Genomic DNA, 17,755 nt, shown 5'->3' with positions numbered 1-17,755 from the left:
AAAACCTTAAACTTGGCTGCATGGCAGATCACCTAAGCAACCAGCCAGCTCCTCTCTCACAAGCTGTTATGGATGTTATTCTGGAGGCCAGGAGGCCCAGCACCAGGAAACCCTACTCAGACAAATGGAAAAGGTTTTGCGCCTGGAACCAAGCTAAAGGCCAAAATACCCTTCAGCCTGACATAATTCTGCAATATCTAACTGAGATGTTACACAAAGGGCTTTCTTTTTCTTCTATTAAAATCCACGCCTCAGCTATTTCTGCTCACTACAACACAGATTTTCCCTTATTTTCACATCCACTCCTAAGGCAGTTTCTAAGAGGGGCCAAAAACATTAGGCCTCCCAGGAGAGCACCAACACCTACTTGGGACCTCAATTTTGTTATGGAAAAATTCACGCTACCTCCTTTTGTGCCAGCTTTCTCAGCTGAATTAAAGTTTATATCATGGAAGACTGCCCTGCTGCTAGCAATTACTTCAGCTAGAAGAGTTTCAGAGCTTCAGGCACTAATGGCAGTAGAGCCTTTCCTCATTTTTCATCAAGACATAGTTTCTCTACGAACTAACCCCTCCTTTATGCCTAAGGTGGTATCCAGTGTGGCTCTAAATCAAACCATCCATTTACCCACCTTCTTTCCAAATCCACAGAACAAAGGAGAAAGACTCCTGCATTCCTTGGACATTCACAGGCAGCTACATTACTACTTAGATAAAACTAAGGTTTTCAGAAAATCTGACCAGCTTTTTGTATCCTATGCTACAGCATCACAAGGAAAGGCCATCTCAAAACAGACCATTTCCAAATGGATAGGACATTGCATACGTTTTTGCTACACCCACCTTGGGAAACCAGTTCCTGCTACCATAAGGCCCCACTCTACCAGGGCAGCAGCTACATCTACAGCCTTCCTCGGGGGGTGCCAACCAAGGATATTCTGGAAGCTGCAACTTGGAGTTCAGTACACACCTTCACCAAACATTGCCACTTACCACTTTACTCTAAGACTAGAGCTGGCTTTGCCACTGCAGTTTTGCAGGGCCTTTTAGCCTCCTCTAACCCTGTTTGACTCCACCTCCCATCCTTAGCTTTGGGATTCTACCCAAGTGTGATGACTGCAGCAGGGTAACACGATGAACATAGTACAGATGTTCATCGTGTTTCACTGTTGCAGTCATGACTGAGGGTTCTCCCCTGCCGGCAGGCAGCCCTCGGTCGGCCAGAATCCCAAAGTCTGTGTATGGCATCGGCTGTTCAACCCTGCTTCCTGACGTCAGAGCGCCAGGAGTATAAAGCTGACAGCCGACGCCATCTTCTCCAGTCTTTCTTGCCGTGCGGTGATAGCAGTTCGCAAGTGCCGGTCGGTTGACTCCTGATGAATATTTCTTCTTACTACGGTCCGAAGACTTTCTTCTCCACTCAAAGCTAAGTACCCCGTTGGGGAAACTTTTTTCTTGCTCCACTCCGATGTCAGAAAAAGTTAATAATTGTATTTCATGTGGGAAGCAAATACCTCATAAGGATTTTCATTCTTACTGTATTCCTTGCTTAGGCCCTGACCACGACGTAGCTAGTTGTCGGTTTTGTGCTAGATTCAATCAACGTACAATTAAGCAAAGGTACAATTTTGCTTTTCATTACTTCAGTAGACGCTTTAATTACAAAATGTCGTTGGATACGGTTCCATCTACCGGAGTTCACAAGCATCGCAAGGATAAAGACAGGCCTCCGAGGTCCAAATCTGATGATAGTGCACATATGGAGCCAGCTTCAGGTTCGGCTGTCGTCAGTGAGGCGCTTTTGCAGCCCCTGTCATCGGCCATTTCGGAACCGACGGCCGAAACAGACTCTCATGAGGAGCCAACCAGGCCTTTAAATATCTCTGTTGCAGGACCTTCGGGCAATGCTCCTTAGGATGGGTCCGGAGCCGCTGTGCAGGTACCGGCTTCCGAAGGGGTTTTCAGGCCTACTCAGCTTCAAGTAAAGGCAAAGACTCCTTCTAAATCAAAGACTTCAACACAGGCCTCTTCTGAACCGGCTCCCAAGTCACAGAAACAGTTACTCAAGATAGCGGAGGATTTACTTACAGTGATTAGGGGTTCTCATCCCCCTCCAGACAAAAGGCCAAGGCAGGATGTTTATGATGATTCCTCTGAGCAGACTTCTGTTTCCTCAGATTTCCTTCAAGGATGCATCTGCAGTCCTAACATGTGGGTTGTCCTGCCTCAGGCAGCCCTTCGGTCAGCCAGATTCCAAAGTCTGGGTCTGGCCTCGGCTGATGTCGCACTTCACCCGACGTCATAGCTGCTGTTTATTGGGTATAAAGGCATCAGCCGACGCCATTTTCCTCAGTCTTTCTTGCCGCGGTGCCGAACCAGAAGCTGTTCGCAAGTGCCGGTCGGTCAGATCCAGAGATTTCTACTACCGAAGACTTCTAAAAAGCTAAGTACCCCATTGGGGACTCTTTCTTGCCTCAGCCGATGTCAGACAAAGTAAATAATTGTTTAACTTGTGGGAAACAAATACCTCATAAGGATTTCCACTCTTACTGCCTTCCTTGCTTAGGCCCAGACCACGACGTATCAGCTTGTCTTGCCTGTGCTTCCTTCAACTGACGGACACTTAGACGTCGGTCGGAGTTTGCAGAGGAGTTTTTTGGTCCCGCTTTTGCATACAAAATGCCGTCGGAGACTCCGACTACTCAATTAGCTAAAAAGCGCAAGGAAAAGGACCGACATTCGCGGCCCGCGGTTTTGGCTGAAACCACAGTTAGGCCAACCGCGAATGTCTCGGTTTTGGCTGAAACTGAGCCCCCGGTTCTTCCTTCGGCCGAAAGCATGCTTCCGATAGCCGAGGCCTCACAGAGCATGGCTGAATCTGCTACTGAATTTACTGCTAGAGAAGCAGGCACCCAGGATTTATCAGACACTATTCCTTTAGACATAACTACCTCTGCACATGGGGCTGCTAGACCCCCTGCTTCCATGTCTATCAAGGCTTTTGCCAGAGCTAAGGCAGCTAAATCTTCTAAGGCCTTGCCTGCCAAAACACCTTCACATAGGCCTACCTCTAGTTCCCAAATACTCAGCCTGGCTGAGGATCTCATTTCTTTGATCAGAGGATCCCAACCTCACCCAGACAGGGCCTCTCAGCCCCCTCCAGACAAGAGGCCTAGGGCTGAACCCCCGGAACCTGTCTCTACAGATTATTCCTCAGATGACTCAGACCTTTCAGACCCTCACGAAGGCCCATATTCTCCTTATGAGGATTCTGATGCAGAAGATTCCATTCCTTCTGCTTCTCCTCCTGAAGAATTTTCCTTTGGGGAAACCTTGCATGCTATGAGGGAACACTTCCAATGGCAGGGCCAGGATTTTTCAGATTCAAGGAAAAGGCTAAGGACTTTTTTACACTTACCACAGCATAGGCCTTTAGCCATTCCGCCAGTACTAACAGTTGTTGATGATGCATATAATGATGCCTGTACTGCTCCTGATTCTCTTCCTCCGGCCCCTGCCAAGCCAGACAGATATTACAGGGTCCCGGACACACACTACCATTTGTATAAGGCTCCTGTTGCAGACCCTGAAACCATTTCACAGGGCCCTAAAGGTGTGGCAGCTGCCTCTGCCAAAAACCCTCTTCCCTCTGAAAGGGAATCTAGAGCATTAGAGAGATGGGGTAAAAAGGTTTATACTTCTGCTACTCTTTCGGCCAGGGCCTTGAACTGTCAATTTCACATGATTCAGTACCAGGAATTTTTGTTAGATCAGCTAAATAAAAAACTATCTTCTCCTGAACCTTTAGACCGCAAGTCCCTTCAGGATTTGGTACATAACTCTCAGCAGGTCAGTAACCATTTCTTAAAATGTGGCTATGATGCACTGGAGGCTTCCTTTAGATCAGCGGTGACTGGAACAGTGATTCAAAGGCATGCCTGGTTAAAAGAACAATCCTTACCAGACCATGTTAAGTCAAAACTCCTAGATGCTCCCATGGAGAAACAAAGTTTGTTTGGCTCCCCTGCACAGGAGGTTCTAAAAAAGGTGGAAGAAAAAGCAAAATCTGTCCAAACAGTCAAGGATTTCTTACAGGTCCAACCTCCGAGGTTTAGCAGAAATTGGCCTTCGAAGAATTGGTCCTTTCCAGACAACTCCAGAGCGCAGAGAGGCAGAAATAGATGCCCAAGAGGCAGAGGCCAATCTAGGGGTGCCTACAGGGGACGTCAGTGGCAACACCAACCAGAGAAGTACTGCCACAGAATCAACTACAACCACTTCTACAGGACAGACACAATGACTTGGCTCTAGTTCCGCCTACCAGGGAACAACTGGAAGCACCCTTGGGCGGAAAACTAGCCTTATTCTCCGACAACTGGCATTACATTACAGGAGACAAATGGACTTTACAAACAATAGACAAGGGCTACAGGTTTCACTTCCATATTCTACCAAAAAAGAGAGGAATGCCAAACCTACCACCAAGCCAAAAAACAGACGCTCTAAGACAAATCAACAACTTACTAAGGATGAGAGCTATAGAAGAGGTGCCACCTATGGAACAAGGCCAAGGATTTTACTCCAGGCTTTTCCTTGTACCAAGAAAAGAAAATCAATGGAGACCTATTCTAGATTTGTCCGCACTGAACACATACCTCATTGTTCCAAAATTCAAAATGCTGACCCTCCAGCAACTTCTTCCCATGCTGGGCAAGGAGTCTTGGCTGGTGACTCTAGATCTCAAGGAGGCATACCTGCACGTCCCTATATGACTAGATTGCAGAAGACACCTCAGATTTCTTGCAGGATCAGAGCATTATCAATTCTCAGCATTGCCTTTTGGCTTATCTACTGCGCCCAGAGTATTCACGAAATGCCTGGCATCAGTAATTGCTCATTGCAGACTTCAGGGAATTCAGATTTACCCATACCTGGACGACTGCCTAATGCAAGCGGACAACAAGGCAAAGTTAACAAAAGATTTAGAAAATGTCATACAACTGTTGCAAGCCTTGGGATACACAGTCAACATGCAAAAGTCAAGACTAGTACCATCCCAAAGGATAACATTCTTGGGTGCAGAATTAGACACATCAACTCAGATGGCTTTTCTCACAGAAGAAAAACAAAAGCAACTGCCAGTCTACTTCATGACATTAACAACACAAACTCAGCTTACTGCAAGGAAAGTCCTGCAAGCCCTGGGCTACATGGCATCCTGCATAATATTGGTTCCTCATGCCAGGCTGCATATGAGAAAGCTACAATGGTGTCTAAGGAATGTATGGTCTCAACACAAGCACAGTCTAGAAGCCCAGATTCCAATAATTCCATGCCTGAAGCAGGAATTCCTGTGGTGGGCTCAGGCCTGTCAGTTGAACAGAGGCTTGCCTTTCCACAAACCACAGCCAAGCCAGACCATCACCACGGACGCCTCAGACCTAGGATGGGTGGCACACATGATGGATAAGTGTATACAAGGCCTATGGACCCAAGACCAGCTGAATCTACACATAAATGTAAAGGAGATGCTGGCAGTGAAACATGCGATCCAGGCATTCAGACCACTCCTTCAACAGGGTCATCTGCTGATAAGGACAGACAATACCACAGTCATGTGGTACATCAACAAACAGGGAGGTACACATTCATATCTTCTATGCCGGATGGCAATGGACCTGTGGAATGTGGCTCTGAACCTCAACATTCAACTTCAGGCCAGATTTGTACCAGGAAAAGAAAATTCTCTGGCAGACACCTTAAGCAGAATTACCACGGACGCTCACGAATGGATGCTGCATCCAGATATCTTCAAAGCCATAACAAAGAAATGGGGACTACCACAGATAGACCTGTTTGCCTCCCCACACAATCACCAATTGAAGAAATTCTGCACAAGAGCATACCACCCACTTGCTTGGAGGGTGGACTCCCTTTCCTTCAGCTGGAAAAACCTGACAGCATATGCATTTCCACCTTTTCCCTTGATGTACAAAGTTCTACTGAAGATCAGAGAGGATCTGCCAAGGGTAATTCTGATAGCTCCAGACTGGCCGAGGCAACATTGGTACCCGCTACTGAGAAGCATGTCTCGGACACACGCATGGCATCTACCTCTATGTCCCTTACTTCTAACACAGGACAACTACAAGATCCTACATCCAAACTTGAAAACACTGCAGCTAGCTGCTTGGAATATTGCATAAAACAAAATAACCCAGGCTTATCTCAGAGGGTTAAGGACATTATCCTGGAGGCACGCAGACCCTCCACAAGGAAGACTTATTCAGCCAAGTGGAAAAGATACCTCATTTGGAGTGCAGCAAAGGGAGAAAATGTCTCATTGGCAAACATAGCACACATCCTGGAATATTTAGCAGAGCTGTTCCACACGGGCCTGTCTTACTCCTCCATTAAGATTCATGCATCAGCAATTTCAGCAGAATACAACATGGATCCTCCTGTCTTCTCTCATCCTCTACTCAGGCAGTTCTTGAGAGGAATCAAAAATGTAAAGCCTCCAAGGAAACCACCTTTACCTACATGGGATCTCAACTTTGTGCTGGAAAAGTTAACACTTCCCCCTTTTGAACCAGCAGCAACAGCAGAATTACAATTCTTGTCTTGGAAAACTGCTTTCCTGCTAGCAATTACTTCAGCAAGAAGGGTATCTGAGTTACAGGCATTAATGGCAGTACAACCCTTCCTTATCTTCCATCAGGACAGAGTCTCTCTGAGAACTAACCCTACCTTTATGCCAAAAGTGGTCTCCAGAGTATCATTGAACCAAGCGATTCATTTACCTACATTCTTCCCCAACCCACAGAACAGGGGGGAAAGACTGCTACATACCTTGGATGTGCACAGACAATTACGCTACTATCTGGACAGAACTAAGACCAGCAGAAAAACTGACCAGCTTCTGGTAGCATATGCAACAGGAATGCAAGGAAAAGCAATTTCAAAACAGACAATTTCAAAATGGATAGGAAATTGCATTCGACCTCATTCCACAAGAGCTACAGCCACCACTACAGCTTTCCTATGAGGAGTGGCTACCAAAGACATTTTAGAAGCTGCTACTTGGAGCTCCGTGCATACATTTGCCAAGCATTACAATCTTCCCTTATACTCTAGATCCCGAGCAGGTTTTGCAACTGCTGTTTTGCAAGGGATCTTAACTACACCATCTTTATCTTAGTGCCTCCTCCCCCAGTTTGGCTATGGTATTCTACCCACATGTTAGGACTGCAGATGCATCCTTGAAGGACATAGTACAGTTTTGTACCTACCATAAATGTAGATGTCCGATAGGTATGCATCTGCAGTCAGGATTACCACCCTCCTTCCCTCTGTGGTATTCCTAGGGTATTTACCCTCTTTTAGCTAGCTGGGGGAATCTATTATGGTGTATTTGTTTGTATATATGTATATATATATATATATATATATATATATATATATTTTTATATTGTTTGCTCTCTACTGTTTGGAATTATTTGCATTTATCCAAATTTAGCCTTCCTAGAGGGCACCTGGCGTCTGGGGCAAGAAACACTGAGGAAAATGGCGTCGGCTGATGCCTTTATACCCAATAAACAGCAGCTATGACGTCGGGTGAAGTGCGACATCAGCCGAGGCCAGACCCAGACTTTGGAATCCGGCCGACTGAAGGGCTGCCTGAGGCAGGACAACCCACATGTTAGGACTGCAGATGCATACCTATCGGACATCTACATTTATGGTAGGTACAAAACTGTACTTTTCTTCTTCTGATCAGGAATATTCTTTTCCTCCTTATGAGGATTCTGATGCGGAAGAATCCATTCCTTCAGCTTCTCCTCCTGAGGATTTTTCTTTTGAGGAAACTCTGCATGAAATGAAGGAACATTTCCACTTGGAGGGACAGGAGTATTCTGAATCCAAGAAAAGACTGAGGGATTTTCTTCTTCCCCAACATAGACCCCTGGCTATTCCTCCTGTTTTGGATATTGTGGATGATGCCTTTTCGGAGGCTAATTTAACCCCTGATTCTTTTCCTCTTGCTCCTGTTAAGCCTGATAGGTACTACAGGGTTCCTGATTCCCATCAGTTTTTATATAAGAATCCTACTGCTGACCCTGAAACCATTTTTCAGGGTCCTAAGAGGGTTAAGGCCGCTACTGCCAAAAATCCTATTCCTACTGAAAAGGATTCTCGAGCCTTGGAAAGATGGGGCAAAAAGGTGTACACTTCTGCTACTTTGTCCATTAGGGCTTTAAACTGTCAGTTTCATATGCTTAAATATCAGCACTTTCTCTTATCTCTCTTAAAACAAAAATTTACTTCCATTTCTGCCTGTGCAGAGGATAAGGAATTACAAGATTTATTGCATGCCACTGAACAAGTTGGGAATCATGTTTTACACTGTGGATTTGATGCCTTGGAGGCTTCTTGTAGAGCTGCGGCCTCTGGCACAGTCATTAGAAGACATGCATGGCTAAAAGAACAAAATTTACCTGAACAAGTAAAGGCTAAATTATTGGATGCTCCTGTTCAACATAATGTCTTGTCTGGATCTAAGGCTGAAGAGGTGATTAAAAAGTTGGAGGTTAAGGCGAAATCCATGCAAACCGTTAAAGATTTCTTACAAGTACAGCCTCCTAGATTTAGCAGGAATTGGCCATCAAAGAACTGGTCCTTTCCCTCTTCAGACAGGCCTCAAAGGGGTAGATATAGACGCTCCAGAGGGAGGCCTCAAACACAGGCTGCTTATAGACCAAGGCAGTGGACTGCTGCTACCCCTAGGGGAGGAGAGGACAGACCACAGTCTCAAAGGAAACAAACTCAATGACTCCCTCTGTTGGGCTGCAGGAACGTCTTGCCAGGAAGCCCCTCTCGGAGGAAAACTCTCTCTTTTTTACCAAAATTGGACTCAAATAACCCAGGACAAATGGGTTTTGGATGTGATTTTAAGAGGTTACAAATTCCATTTTCATACTTTGCCAAGGCCAAGCGGATGGCCAGACCTTCTAAAACATCAATGGATGGAGGCTTTAAACCAGGTGGAAGCTGTTTTGGCTATGAATGCCATAGAACTGGTACCTCTTTCAGAGATGGGAAAAGGGTTTTACTCAAGGCTCTTTCTAGTCCCAAGAAAGCAAAATTCATGGAGACCCATTCTGGATCTGTCGGTCTTGAACACCTTTCTAGAGATTCCAAAATTCAAGATGCTGACTCTACAACAGTTACTCCCAATGCTGTCCAAAGATGCATGGATGGTGACTTTGGATTTAAAGGAGGCATATTTACACATTCCCATCAGGCAGGATCGCAGAAAATACCTCAGGTTCAAGGCCAGATCGAGGCACTTTCAATTCTCTGCGCTGCCCTTTGGATTATCTACTGCACCCAGGGTCTTCACCAAATGCCTGGCTCCAGTAGTAGCTTACTGCAGACTCAAGGGAATTCAAATTTACCCTTATCTGGACGATTGTCTAATTCAGGCAGACAGCAAGGATGTCTTACTCCAGCATCTAGACTTTGTACAAAACCTCCTCAAATTCCTGGGATTCTCTGTAAACATAAAAAAGTCAAATTTGACACCATCACAACAGATAACTTTTCTGGGTGCTCTTCTAAACACTACAACCCAGATGGCATTTCTGACATCCGAAAAACAATTACAGCTGGCATCAACTTTCAAAGCCTTGGCAACTCTAACTCATCTATCTGCAAGGAAATTCCTGCAGGCTTTGGGTTACATGGCCTCCTGCATCCTTCTCGTACCATATGCAAGACTACACATGAGGAAAATACAGTGGTACCTAAAAAGTGTATGGTCTCAGCATTACCACAGTTTGGACATACCGATTCCTGTCCTTCCTTGCCTTCAAAAGGAATTTCTTTGGTGGTCCAGGGCATGTGTTCTAAACAAAGGGAAGCCCTTCCGTCTACCTCCTGTCTCTCAGATTCTAACCATGGACTCCTCAGATTTTGCTTGGGGAGCCCATTTTCAGGGCAATTGTCTGCAGGGCCTTTGGACAAAGGATCAGAAGCACCTGCATATCAACTTAAAGGAAATGTTAGCTGTTCAGAAAGCTCTGTTGGCCTTCAGGAATCTCATACAACCAGGTCAACTACTAATTCGGACAGACAACACCACAGTTATGTGGTACATAAACAAGCAAGGGGGATCTCATTCCTACCCCCTTTGCAGACTAGCCATGGATTTGTGGAACACAGCTCTAACTTGCAATCTGGATCTTCAAACTCAGTTTCTACCAGGAAAACAAAACTTACTGGCAGACAGTTTGAGCAGAAACCTTTCAGATCCACACGAGTGGATGCTGGACACCAAAATATTCAGGATGATAACAGCAGTCTGGGGATGTCCTCACATAGACCTCTTTGCATCCCATCTAAATCATCAGCTGCAGAATTTTTGCACCAGGACATTCCACAGAGAGGCTTCGAAAGTGGATGCCCTGTCATTCAGTTGGAGGAACCTCTCGGGATATGCCTTTCCACCTCTACCTCTTCTTTCACAAGTTTTATTGAAGATAAAACAGGACAAACCCAAGATGATAATCTTGTTGGCTCTAAATTGGCCTCAGCAGTTTTGGTATCCAACTCTAATAAACCTATGCCTGGAGCCCCCTTGGATTTTGCCTCAGTCTCCGAACCTTCTGTCCCAACATCAGAGTCAGGTTCTACACTCTCATGTCAGAACTCTCAGCCTGGTGGCCTGGTTAATCCAGGGCCTTTGATTTCTTCTTTCCTACCCAAGCAGGTTATGGATGTCATTTTGGAAGCCAGACGTCCTAGCACTAGGAAATCTTATGCAGGAAAATGGAAAAGATTTTGTTCCTGGATACAGACTCAGGATTCTGATCCTCTTCTTCCTAACATTACTTTAATTCTACTTTACTTGACGGATCTCTTACATAAGGGTCTCTCTTTCTCTTCCATTAAGATCCATGATTCTGCTATTTCTGCTCATTATAATACAGACCCTCCCATCTTTTCCCACCAGCTCACGAGACAGTTCCTTAGGGGAGCTATTCCTGCTTGGGATCTCAATTATGTTTTGGAAAAACTAACCTTGCCTCCTTTTGAGCCTGCCGCTTTTGCGGATATCAAGTTTTTATCTTGGAAGACAGCTATCCTGTTGGCACTAACCTCTGCCAGGAGAGTTTCAGAGTTACAAGCTCTTATGGTGGTGGAACCTTATATTATATTTCATCAAGACAGGGTATCTTTGAGGACTAATACGACCTTCATGCCTAAGGTGGCTTCCAAAGTGGCTTTAAATCAAACTATCCACTTGCCAACCTTTTTCCCCACTCCTCAAAATAAAGGGGAAACGATCTTACATTCCTTGGATGTACATCGACAGTTACGTTTTTACCTGAACAGAACCAAGGACATCAGAAAATCTGAACAATTGCTTGTTTCTTATGCTTCAAGTTCCCAAGGTAAAGCCATTTCTAAACAAACCATTTCTAAATGGATTGCTCATGGAATCAGATTTTGTTATTCACACCATGGAAAGCAAATCCCAGGGAGCATACGGACTCATTCCACCAGAGCTGCTGCTACTTCTGCAGCCTTCCTCAGAGGAGTTCCTACCAAGGACATTTTGGAAGCTGCAACTTGGAGTTCAGTGCATACTTTCTCTAAGCACTACAATTTGCCTCTCTACTCTAGGTCTAGGGCAGGCTTTGCCTCTGCAGTCCTGCAGGGCCTTTTAGCCGCCCCTTCTTCTTTATGACCACCTCCCTTTCTTTCAGCTTTGGGATTCTACCCTACAGTCATGACTGCAGCAGTGAAACACGATGAACATAGTACAGTTGTGTACACCTACCATAAATGTAGATGTTCGAGTGTCTTCACTGTTGCAGTCTGGGTTTCCCTCCCTCCTGTCCCCTCTTATTTTTACTTTTGTGTGGTTCCTTTTTTCATCATTCTTCTGAGGTGTATTTGCAAAGGTTTTGGGACCATTTTCATTTTGGGACTCCTGACATCTGGGGCAAGAAAAACTGGAGAAGATGGTGTCGGCTGTCAGCTTTATACTCCTGGCGCTCTGACGTCAGGGAGCAGGGTTGAACAGCCGACGCCAGACCCAGACTTTGGGATTCTGGCCGACCGAGGGCTGCCTGCCGGCAGGGGAGAACCCTACAGTCATGACTGCAACAGTGAAGACACTCGAACATCTACATTTATGGTAGGTGTACACAACTGTACTTTTTGTACCTACCATAAATGTAGATGTTCGAGTGTATACCCTGCTGCAGTCCAGGTTACCCTCCCTCCATCCCCTCTGAACTAGCTGAACTTATCTCTACCACTCTATTCTATACTACCTCTGTGGTGTATTTGCTTGTGCCGAAGGGTTTTGTTTTATTTTTCCATATAGCTATGTGTGTGTGTGTGTATATATATATATATATATATATATATATATATATATATATATATATATATATATATATATATTTTTTGCCTACCTATTAGGGGCACCTGACATCTGGGGCAAGAAAAACTGAAGAAAATGGCGTCGGATGCCTCTGATATACCCCTGGCACTCTGACGTCAGGGAAGAAGCGATACAACCGACACCTGACCAAGACTTTGGAATTCGGGCCGACTGCGGGACCGCCTGACGGCAGGATAACCCAAGTGTGATGACTGCAGCAGGGTATACACTCGAACATCTACATTTATGGTAGGTACAAAACTGTACTGTACCTGTTAATGTGAAAATTCAAGTTCGAGCAATATGTACTTGTGCAATACCCTAAGTAGCATGCTTTTATACATGTAATGTCTGTAAGTGTGTGTCCTAGTATTACTAAATAGTAACTGTATATATGTATGTTTCTTGCACTGGGAACAAAGCAATGTAATTTCATTTAGCTGCACTATGTGCAGATCTAAATGACAATAAAGTTTACTTTGAGATGACTGAGAATAACCCCACTGTTTCCCCAGTAGGTCGCTGAAAGATCCCTGTAGCAAATATATGTAAAGTTTTGCTGATGAGCTCAGTCACAGTAATTCCCAAAAATTCATGAAAACCAGGTAGTGCTCCAAAGCAACAAGCCTTTCTTTATTCATCACAGATAACTGATCCTCATAAACAAAAGTCAGAAATATTTTGCAGTGTTAAACATATCAGCTTTTATACACTTAGAGTAGGTGTGGAAAATATACATATTGTTTAATTTTAAACCTACCTGTTCAGGACAAACAATATAAACAGGGCCGTAAAAAGTGCATTTTAGAACAGCACGTACCCACCCCCAAACACTACAACTGATTAGGTTAAACTAAATCCTAATTAAAGAAAACACTACCCATCTTTTTGCAACCGACATATCCAAATCAGGTATTAAGAAACGTATAACATACCTGTAAAAAGGCTGACTTTAACTAAAATCACTTTTGGCTAACTAATGCCATAAAGCCTTCATCAGGTCTGTGACAAGAACTAAAATCTTATATATAGGGAAGTAAGTGAAAAACGTTAACTAGACTGATACAAGAAAAAAAAAACACGTAACTATCTAACTAGAACACTACAAATATAAATATATATCTGACTAGTAATATCGAATATGTATTAGTATTATAAAATCTAAGTTATGTATAGTTCAGAAAATATTATTTAGAAAAAAATATTGTATCTACAGCTCAGAAAAACATACCAGAAAAATGTCAGCAAAAAAGGTCAGTGCTCTGCAGTTAAAAAAAAAAAAAAAAAAAAAAGTTATGACACTTTTTATGTTTACAGCCCCAAAAACATGTTTATTCAATGAAAACTGGTAGAAAAACCACATAAAAATAGTGGATGAAGTACACTGCTAATTTATAAAAGCATGTAGGTGTGTGCATGACCGTGCATCAGTATGCTGAATGGGGGAATAATACCAATACTTCAAAGTAAAACTTCTTGGTAATAGCGGTTTGAACAAATGTGTGTTTTGAATTTATGATTTAAATCTCTGGTCTGTTGCAAGAGTGTACTAAATCTAATCAAAGCAGAATTGAGGTTAAGGTAACATACAGTGGATATATAAAGTGCACACACCCCTGTTAAAATGCCAGATTTTTGTGATATAAAAAAATGAGATCACAATAGATCATTTCAAAACTTTTCCCTCCTTTTATGTCACCTATAACCTTTGCAAGTCAATTGAAAAACAAATCTGTTACGGGAGAAAATATAAGCAAACGTACAATAAGCTGGTTGCATAAGTGTGCACACCCTGAAACTAATAGTTTGTTGAAGCACCTTTTGATTTAATTACAGCATTCAGTCTTCTTGGGTAGGAGTCGATCAGCATGGCACATCTTGACTTGGCAATATTTGCCCAGTCTTCCTTGCAGAAACACTCCAAATTTGTGAGATTGTGAGGGCATCTCTTATGCACAGCCCTCTTCAGGTCACCCCACAGATTTTCTATTGGATTTAGGTCTGGGCTCTGGGGAGCCATTCCAAAACTTGAATATTCTTCTGTTGAAGCTATTCTTTTGTTGATTTAGATGTATGCTTGAATTTTCTTCTGGTGAAGCTATTCTTTTGTTGATTTAGATGTTTGCTTAGGGGCATTGTCAAGTTGAAAGGTGAAATTCCTCTTCATCTTCAGCTTTCTAGCAGACGCCTGAAGGTTTTGGGCCAAAAGTGACTGGTGTTTGGAACTGTTAATGATTCCCTCCACGTTGACTAAAGCACCAGTTCCAGCTGAAGAAAAGCAACCCCAAAGCATGCTACTGCCACCACCATGCTTCACTGTGGGGATGATGTTCTTTTGGTGATGCAAAGTGTTGTTTTTGCGCCAAACATACCTTTTGAAATTGTGGCCAAAATGTTCAACCTTGGTCTCATCAGACCATAACACATTTTCCCACATGCTTTTGGGAGACTTGATGTATTGTTTTGCAAATTTTAGCCAGGCCTGGGTGTTTTTCTGTCTAAGAAAAGGCTTCTGTCTTGCAACCCTACCCCATAGTCTAGACATATGGAGAATATGGGAGATTGTTGTCACATGTAGTACACAACTAGTACTTGCCAGAAATTCCTGCAGCTCCTTCAATGTTGCTGTAGGTCTCTTGGAAGCCTCCCTGACCAGTTTTTGTCTTGTCTTTTCATCAATTTTGGATGGACGTCCAGTTCTCTGCAACATCAATGTTGTCCCATATTTTCTCCACTGTTTGATGACTGTCTGCACTGTGTTCCATGGTTTATCCAATGCTGTGGACATTTTTTTGTATCCTTCCCCTTACTGATACCTTTCAACAATGAGATACCTTTGATGCTTTGTAAGATGTCTGTGAACCATGGCTTTTGCTGTAGCAGGCAACTGAGTAAATGTCAGGAAAATCCTACTAGAACCGCTGAACTTTATTTGGAGTTAATCAGAGTCCCTTTAATTGATGGCAGGTGTGTACCCAAGAAGACTGAATGTTGTAATTAAATCAAAAGATGCTTCAATAAAGTATTAGTTTAAGGGAGTGCACACTTGTGGAATCAGCTTATTGTATGTTTTTTTATTTTTTATATTTTTCCCCTAACAGATTTGCTTGTTTTTCAATTGAATTGTATAGGTTATAGGTTACATTAAAGGTGATAAAAGTTTTGAGATGATTTATTGTGGTCTCATTTTTTATATCACAAAAACCTAGCATTTTAACAGGGGTGTGTATACTTTTTATACCCACTGTATATACATACTACATATATTTTTTTTTATTTAATTACATAAAAATATTTCCTCAAAAATTCTCCCTAAAAAATATCTAAAAAAGATTTACAGATTGTGTGGCAGCTTACGTAAATTCAACACACTCTTAATAGAGCAATAGTAGTCATGTCCTGTTTTTCTGAATGCATTTAATTTCAAGTGCCAGCATAATTCTTTTTTTTTTTTTTTTTTTTCAAAACACCATTGATATCCCCTTCAAGCGTATCCATCATCACACAGTCCAGAATTATAAATTTAAAACCAGAAAGTCTAGGGTGTTCTAATAAATGTTTGGATAAGGTGTTCTTTTGGCATTTATGTCTGATGTCATAAAGATGACCCGAGATCCTCCTTTTTCCATTTATTCATAGTCTTACCCACATAAAATGCAGGGCAGTCATACACATGTCCCTTTGTACAACCTTTTCAGTATTATAGTTACCACCTGCTGAATTTTTCACCTCCTTTTTAGATAGGGGCACTCAAATGGTCACACCCCATCAAGTACTCTCAGAAAGTGCAGTTAGGTGGCTCACAGATTTTAGTGCTTATGTCATTCTGATGTTTCTTATTTTTCTTTTTCTTTTCCACATAGCTATATCTGCTTCTGCTCTTTCTATATACAAAAGTAGGGTGTTCTAAAACCATACAAGCTGCTGATTGTTAGCGGGGTTGGCCCAGTTCTCTTTAATAATGGTTTTAATTGTATTGAAATCTCAGGTGTAAATTAGAATGCAGCTGTCCTTACTTTTCTCTACTTTTGGGTTAGGGTGCCCTTCTTGCATAATTCTACCAAAAGGCCTATTCCATGTAAGGTTATTGTTAATTGTAGAATCCCTAATTGTATCCAGTATCATATATAACATGTTTGATTCATATATTCTGGTTAAGAAATCATTTCCAAGACCTTTTATATTTTTGAGAAAAGGGGACAACTCTGTGATGCATGCTAATTTGCATCCTTTTGATTTTATTACATTGTGCTTAGTTTTTACTGGATGCATATTGTCTCTGTGAAGTAAGTAGTTCACTCTTGTTTGTTTCCTGTATAAGTTACTAATTAATTTTCCTCTGTCTTTATCAGTTATCAGTACTGACAGATCAAGGAACTGCACTGACTCCGAGCTGATGGAAGTGGTAAATTTCAGGAAGGAGGTGGAATTGCTGATGTGTAATGGATGAACTCAGTGAGTTTAGGTTTCTCACCTTGCCAGACTGTGAATACATCATCAATAAAGTGAAGGTAGCTGGTCATAAATAGCTGGTACTCACTTTGCAGTACAAATTCTTCCTCCCACTTGCATGAGGCTACATTGGTGAGGCTAGGGGCCACAGAAGGACCCATGGTTATCCTCCTCTTCTGTAAGTCTGGCCATTGAAACTATAAGAATTGTAACTCAACACCAAGTTTATTAGCTTTCCCAAGCTTTCAGTTTGCCCTTGTGTAGCATTGTTATTTCTAGTATAATCCTCTGTAGCTGCTTCAATACAGTATGTGTGTGATAAGTGTGTAGGGCTTAAACATCAGTAGTTACCAATATGTTTTGTTCATTCACATACACTTTTTATTTTTATTTTTTTAAATCAATTGAATCTAAAATAAAAGATGAGTTCTTTTCAGCAAGAGGCTGTAGAATAAAATCTAAGTATATGGCAGGAGCCTCTGATATGGAACCTCCACTTGCAGTAACAGGTCTTGGTGGATTTTTCCCTATTCTTATGGGGTTTGGGAATCCCGAAAAATTAAGGTAATTTGGTGTGAGGAGTGTTCAAATACTCAAAAAAATTTTTCACTAATATGTTCTTCATTAAGCACTGTGGTTAGCTTATCGTTCCATTTTATATATGCAGTTGTAACCTCCTGAAATGAATGTTTAGTAGAAAACTCAGGTGTGTTCAGCATGTTCTCTATTTTCATTATATAACTGACACTATGTGTGACCATTATGCCCCCACCCTTGTTAGCCTTCATAATACATCTAGTTCTGTCATTGCTAAAATTATTAAGTGCTAATATTTCATCCTTTGAAA

At 42.5% G+C, this 17,755-nt stretch overlaps 1 protein-coding gene across 2 annotated transcripts in view; it reads left to right on the top strand.

Annotated features, from left to right (window-relative positions):
• SEMA4G (semaphorin 4G) overlaps nucleotides 1-17,755 on the top strand; it is a 1,755,375-nt gene that overhangs the window by 583,666 nt on the left and 1,153,954 nt on the right. The window lies entirely within an intron of this gene.

The sequence above is a fragment of the Protopterus annectens genome, chromosome 14.part0, assembly GCF_019279795.1.
Source record: "Protopterus annectens isolate FY-2018-M chromosome 14.part0, PAN1.0, whole genome shotgun sequence".
Taxonomy (NCBI): domain Eukaryota; kingdom Metazoa; phylum Chordata; order Ceratodontiformes; family Protopteridae; genus Protopterus; species Protopterus annectens.
This window is presented reverse-complemented; position numbering and strand designations above follow the sequence as displayed.